Genomic DNA, 7,227 nt, shown 5'->3' with positions numbered 1-7,227 from the left:
TGCACTAAACATGTCCTTAGCAAGGGTGTATGCTTTCACATAGTACATGGAAATCCCACAATAAATAAGCCTTTGTATGAATTTCATTTGCATTGTTGTCTTGTGCTTGAACTTGATTGTTTATACAACAACACATCATTTTGACTTTTATTAAGTACCGGTGAGATAACCTATTACCTATCCACACTTAGCAAATGGATTAGACCTTTAATCACATTGTCATTCAATCATCCAAAACCCACTAAAGGGTTAAATGCACTTTTAATCTCCCCCTTTTTGGTGATTGATGACAACTTAATTAAAGCTTATGAAAGAATATAAACATTTAAGTTTTTGGGTTCAATGATTTATGAGAGGCTCCCCCTTAATATGTGCTTATGATTAGAATTCACAAAATGACATCAAATATCAATTGCACATACTAAAACATATAGGAGACCCCCCCTAAACCATTGCATTCGTGGGGTCCATGTGTGTGTGACAAGGTAAAACAGTGATGCATATGACAAGATATATGACACAAGAATAAATATAAAGGCATCACATCAAATATTTTCATTCTAGCATGCATAGTCCTTATGAAAATAAATAAAATACATATATGTCACACATAGCACTCAATACACATTTTCTCAAGTCCACAAGCCACTAATATATAAATAAAGATCATGTCTCAAGAGATACATAGATAAAGCATAAGTGAGTCTTATCTCTCACATGATACAATCTATCTCAAACCCAAGATACATCAATGAAGCTCAAAAACAAAAACTACAGCCCCTGCAGTATATATCTTCAAGTACAAAGATAAGCAAATGAAATAATATCCTGAAGCTTTAATCAGTCTCTCTCCCCCTTTGTCATCTATCACCACAAAGGTCCAACAATGACAAACTAAGGACAAAGGGTTGTAAGCTATCTCTAAAGGCTATGATCACTCATCATCATCTTCATCTCTACTAGCATCCTCATCATCTGAGCGTGTAGCACTGACTGGATGAGAACCACCTGTACCAGACGGGTCATAGAAACTACCCATGAGGTCACTCCACCAGTCTGAAGCATACGCGTCTGCAGCACTAGGACATGGCTGAGAGTGAGTAGGCACCCGAGCCTATAGTGGTAAAGTGTCAAGGTGCTCTAGAGCCTGCTGCTGCTACTGCTGTCGCTGAAGGAACTTAGCAAACTCTGTGTCATACCTGCCCTGCTGCTGCTCCTCAGTCTCAAGCTCACTAGCTACCTCATCTGATAGTGGAGACTTAGGAGGATCAAGCTCAAGTCTAGAAGAAATCTGCTTCAAAGTCCGAGTATCCTTCCTCCTAGCCTCTCTCTCCTTCTGCTGATAGGTACGTATGTCCTTACACATCCCAAAGATAGCACTGAACATCTTGTGAATAGGAGACAGAGGACTGTGGCAACATGAAGAAGAATGTGAAGGAGCATGTGGTAGAGGAGAAGCTCGTCTAGCTGCTGCACCACCTGCAGGTGAATCTACCTCTAGTGCTGCTCCTCCTCCTCTTGGTCCTGCTAGAGGCACCCCAATCTCTATCAAGTCATCTACAATCTTCAGGACTTTATGCTTCTTGTCATACTCAAATGTGTGTCTTGTGACCTTCTCAATCATAAACATGATGTAAGGTGTAAATCCATAGCCCTTGAGGGGCCTCTCTCCCACACTCCTGATCTCTAACCAAATAAAGTCAAACACACTGAATAGCTGAGCATCAGGTGCCATCCTATGGAGTAGGTTCCTAGAATAATCTGCAACATTGCCCTTGTCTCCACCCTTGCAGTTAATAGTCTTCCTTAACATCCTGTCTAGGTATCTGTAAGTAGGGTAAAGACCTAGAACCTTCCCCACTACTCCTCTCTCACCTCCTGGTGGATATATATAGGCGAGCTGCTCAGGAGGTAACACCTGCTCGGTGTGGATCCTATCCCTCTAGAGGTCCTCCTCTAAGAAGCCAAGAAAAGCTACAAAGGCGTCGTAGTCAACACTGTACCACTGGCCTTCAAGCATCCAATGCATACGCCTCGGCTCCTCTGCCACAAATAGAGTGGCATAAAACTGTGCAATGACTTTAGAGTTCCAATCATGCACAAACTCCATGAGCATGTATACACCTGTGCGTTGACAAGTGGCAATAGCATAGTCAATGGAGGACTTCCGTAGCTCTCTGGCATGTTTCCAATCTATCCACTAAGACTTGGCTACCATAGGATTTCTAGCAAGTATCATACTAGTATAATAATCTAGATGGAACATAGTGTGAAAGCGATGATCATACTAAATCCTAGGCAAACCTCTAGGATCAATCCTCCTCTGATCTCTTACTCTCATAGTCATACCCTTTCCTTTGTAGTTGACTCTGACAACATAGTTGGGTAAAACGGGAGCATGTACTTCAAGAAGGCCATAGTCCATGCCCTGACCTAGGTGGTGCACTAGAGGTGCCTGCTCCTCCTCCTCTATCTCCTTAGAGCTGTTACCATCATCTGACTCTCTGTCTGAGTCTCTGTTGGTGCTCTTCCTTTTCCTATGCTCAAGTCTGTAATCCTTAGTTTCATCACCAGAAGAGGGGCTGCTAGCACCATCACCACCCTCTTTGTACTATGGAGTGCCCCTAGTGGCTCTAGAGGGTCTCCTGCTACTGCCTTGCTCCTGCTGACTGAATCTAGGATGCATGTCTTGCCTTGCCTTCTTGTGTTTCTCCAAAGTTGGATCATGCCTATGCTTGGACCTAGGCTCCTGTCTTCTGCTCATGACTGTTGTCCTATATTCAATGATATGCAAAGAATTTTAGATACATGCCCAAAGATAGCTTATTTCATTTGAAATATAGAAATAAGAATAATTATCTTATGCTTTGTAATCACCTCAACCAAACTAGGTCAAAAGGTTCACAAAACACAATAGATAATTAAACTTAGTCCTAAGAATCAACCACTGAGAAGATTGAAACAAGGGAGCAAAATCTGCTCTGCTGTCCCATACTGGACATGTCCGGTATGCATACCAGAGCGGACAGCAATCCTAACTGGGGTCCTTGACTCAATCTTCAACCAAATCAATCCAAACTCTAGGCATTGCTTCTAGACATGTAATGTAGCATCTCTATCAAAGGGATTTCAAAATCATGCCCCAACCTCTTAGATCGGATGAGGTCTAGGATTAGGGTACCTTAAGAGAGTGAATGAAGATGCGATTGGAAATTCAAGTCCTAGAGTCTTCGATCTTGATACAAATCTTTTCCGATCCAATCTCCCTCTCTTCCTTTTCATGGTGGAAACTCAAAATCGCCAATGAAGGTTGAGGAGAGGCTGTTGGGTTGGCTGGAAGGAGGAAAAACTGACTTGGCCAAAGGGGTACCGGCGGTTTTATAACACCGCTCATACCGGACACATCCGATATTTGCGGACTGGCTGTTCTTGTTCCAAATTTCATTCACTTAATTCCAATCCCCTTCTCTATCATTTCTTGATCCAAAAACATGTATTTTCTTGATCCAAATAAGGTGTAATTACTTTTCTTATCCAAATGCTATGAGTATCACTTCTCTTTTCTAAATATTTGGCATAAATAGATTTTGATTACTTGAGAGAGAGATTGTGAGACATAGTAGATTGTGGACTTAAGAAAGCTATATCATGTGTAATTAGCCAATCAAACAATCAAGGAGAGCTATAATTATCACATGACAAGGCCAGGTCACAAAGACCAAGATTCAAATAGTTTTTCAAATTCACACCACCTACACATGCTAGTAATGAGTTTTGGAAAACATCTCTTCTATGTCACACAAATGCACATTCTAACATATAAAAGGCCTTAGATGCACTTACAATGCATGTATGTAAAAACATACCATTGCCTTAAGCCCACAAGAATACCACTAAGAAGATACATAGCATGATAATCTTTATGTTGACCTTAATTGCCAAAAAATCATGCTAGATACATTTTCATCCAAAGGACTACAAAGAGTGCTAGATAAATTTGTTAGTCCATAAAGATACAAAATAGAAACTAAGCTCCCCCTAAATAAGTGTTTTAAGTAATTTGAATAACTTTCAACTAGGACTTTATTCTTTTAAGAATTTGGGAGTCAATTTTCTATTTTTAACCATAACCAAATAATTTGCCATATTTAAATTTAAGTTCAAGAGATGCTCATAAACACTTAGATTTGGTAAACCACAAGTTTCTGAGTAAATTAAGGATATATGAAAATATATGGATCAAAGACTCAGTTGCAATTCTATTAGTGTTCTGGTTCCTGTAATACCGAACACGTCCGGTAGGTATACCGAACATGTCTGGAATATGCAGAACAGAAACATTTTCTCTCTGTCCTTGGCTATACCGGACATGTCCGATAGGTGCAGGACAGAAACAAATAATTCGCTGCTTGTGATTCTTTATTTAGCTTTATTATTTATTGTATACTTGCATCTCAACAAATGAATTGCTCTACTAGAGAACTATTAAAAGCACCACATGGCAAACATGATAATTATCAAGTAAAACTAATTAGCCACTTTCAATTTTTTTACAAATATGCCTATTTGTGAGTCATTGAGCACAAAACAAATAAAGTGGCTATCCTATAAGGTTTAGGTACTTGTTACCAATGGTGAAGATGAAGTAAATGATATATTCATTAAATTATCTTTGGGTCAACCATATAAGAGAGTATGATAAGAATTAGTTGATAGATTGAGTGAGTATTATCAATTTGCTTGCTCAAACACCCCGAAGCCTTCATCTCATCATCGAGTACCTACATCATTAACCTAAGCACACTTTGGTACCCAACTCTTGTTGGACCCTTTTGAGTTAGTCAACAAGTGCTTAGGCACCCAAATGGCTTTAGTACTAGTTTGTGGTGAACACATCACCTTGCTAGTGTTAACTCCATTTGTGATCTTCCTAAGCATATCATTATAAACAAATGTGTTCAGCTTAGGAGCGTTACCATTTGGGCATTCATGGCTTAGATGCCCCTTTCTTCTACAAGCATAGCATATACGATCTTTGTTTGCTCTATGCTTGCTTTACTTGTATGGACATCTATCAACTTTGTGGCCCATCTCATTGCATCCATATCATCTTCTTGTTGCAACTTGGGATTCCTTTCTTGCCTCTTGATACATTGGGCATTTCTTGTAGGATGTCCCAATTTCTTGCTCATGAGACAAGTGCTTTGTCCATCACTTTTCATTTGGTTGGACAACTTGTTTGAGGCCTTTTGTTCGGCCGCTTCACACTTATCGGCCCAACTCTTATGTGGACACATGGCCCACTCATATCCATATAATCCACAACCATAGCATAATCTTTTTTCATGTTTCTTGCTCTTGGTTGTGTTGGCCTTGCTTGAGATGTGATTCTTTTGTTGGGTTTTAGAGGAAGCAAGGTTTGAACCCTTCTCAAGCTTCACCATGTTATCATAGTTATCTTGAGAAGGTTGTGCTTTCTCCTTACCCTTCAACCGAATCATATCTTTCTTTAATCTTTTCACCTCTTCTTTGAGCTCTATGTTTTCTATGAGATTTAGCTCAATCGAAGATTGGCTTGCTTGAGGAGCATATTCATTAGTACAAGAAATATTTAATGGAGATGGTGTACTAGTGAGTGAATGTGTGAGAGGTTGAGAAAATTTTACCGATGTGATCACAACCTTATGAGCCACCTCAAGCATGATGCTTGATTCTACAACTTCATCATGAGAGCACTTTAGATGAACATAGTTTGCTTGTAGCACATTATACTTGCTTGATAGTTCATCTAGCCTTGCCTTGAGCTCAAAGTTTTCCTTCTCTAGTTGTGAAACACTAGAAGAGGAGTTAGTAACTAAAACATGCTCAATTGATAATTTTTCATACCTTTCACTTAGAGCATTTAGTTCTTTCATCTTAGAGATGAGAAATAATTCTTGCTTTTGAAGTGATTGCTCTTGCTTCTCAATCTCTTTTTTAAGCTCATCATTCTTTTCAACTATCTTCATGATGATGAACTTGTCCTTACAGTTGAGATGATCAAGGTTGTAGTTGTCTTCAACTTCAACATCACTCTTATCTTGATCATCCACTTGTGCTTTTTAATGGAGATGGGGATCCCGATCTTCCGTCAGGTGATGATAACTATCGTTGTGGTGGAGAATGATACACCGATCCGGCTTCAGATCAAAAGATCGAACCCTGCAATCTTAGCACCACAGCTCCTCTAGTTATCAACCAAGTCTTGGACTAGGTTGACCTCATCAAGAAGGCTAATCCCTGCCTGCGCAATGAAGAACACAAGCAAGAACAAGAAAGATCGCAACCAAATTGCAAATGTATGTTAATCTCACGAGTTGGGGTCTCACAAACCGATGAACAGCGAAACTGTTTCCTAACAGAATAATCTAAGCAAAACCCAAACCCTAATGGAGGGGCGGCGGCTGTTTATAAAGACTCTAGGGTCGTGCAAGACCCCTAGACGCGCCCCTAATGGGCCCAAACTCGATACATGGTCCAACGGACCAAAAAACAGTGTCGCAGCACCCTGGAAGATTCTGGATGCTGACTTGTTTCGATGATTCCTGTTGATTCCGAACAGCTTTTGACGTGAAACCACTTGGATTGGCTTCCTTATCAAATTAGCTTTCCATCCATATGTGGATCATCGAAAACAGAGTCCGGATGCGTCATGGGCGACTAGTTTAAGGCAGACTGGTCCTAGAGGCCAAGGCAGACTCGAATTCGTGTTGGACTGGACCTCCGGCTTGTGTTGGACGTCCTTGCTGGTCATCATCACCTCCTCCACATCCTCTTAGTCCCTCTTGACCCTCTCCAATGTTTCTAAGCAAGATAACATCATTAGGTAGTAGTCTATTCTCAAAAGTATAAAAAGGATCGCTTAAGAACGAGCTCACCTGTAAATTGAGTTGACGCATTCGAGCCTAGGTCATTGGACCTTGCATGATGGTTGGAGGATCAGCTGGTACATCCAAAGGAGTGATGTCCTCATCATCCTCCCCCTCTTGAATTGGAGTCATCCTCGACTCAAGCTCATCTTCTTCTCCCAAATAAGGTTTCAAATCTGCAATGTTAAATGTGGGACTAACCCTGAACTCGGGTGGCAACTCAAGTTTGTATGCATTATCATTTATTTTCTCAATAATCTTATAAGGACCAGCTGCTCTTGGCATTAATTTAGACTTACGTAGCTCAGGAAATCTATCT

Source organism: Miscanthus floridulus, chromosome 1 (assembly GCF_019320115.1).
Source record: "Miscanthus floridulus cultivar M001 chromosome 1, ASM1932011v1, whole genome shotgun sequence".
In the NCBI taxonomy this organism is placed as follows: Eukaryota; Viridiplantae; Streptophyta; class Magnoliopsida; order Poales; family Poaceae; genus Miscanthus; species Miscanthus floridulus.
This window is presented reverse-complemented; position numbering follows the sequence as displayed.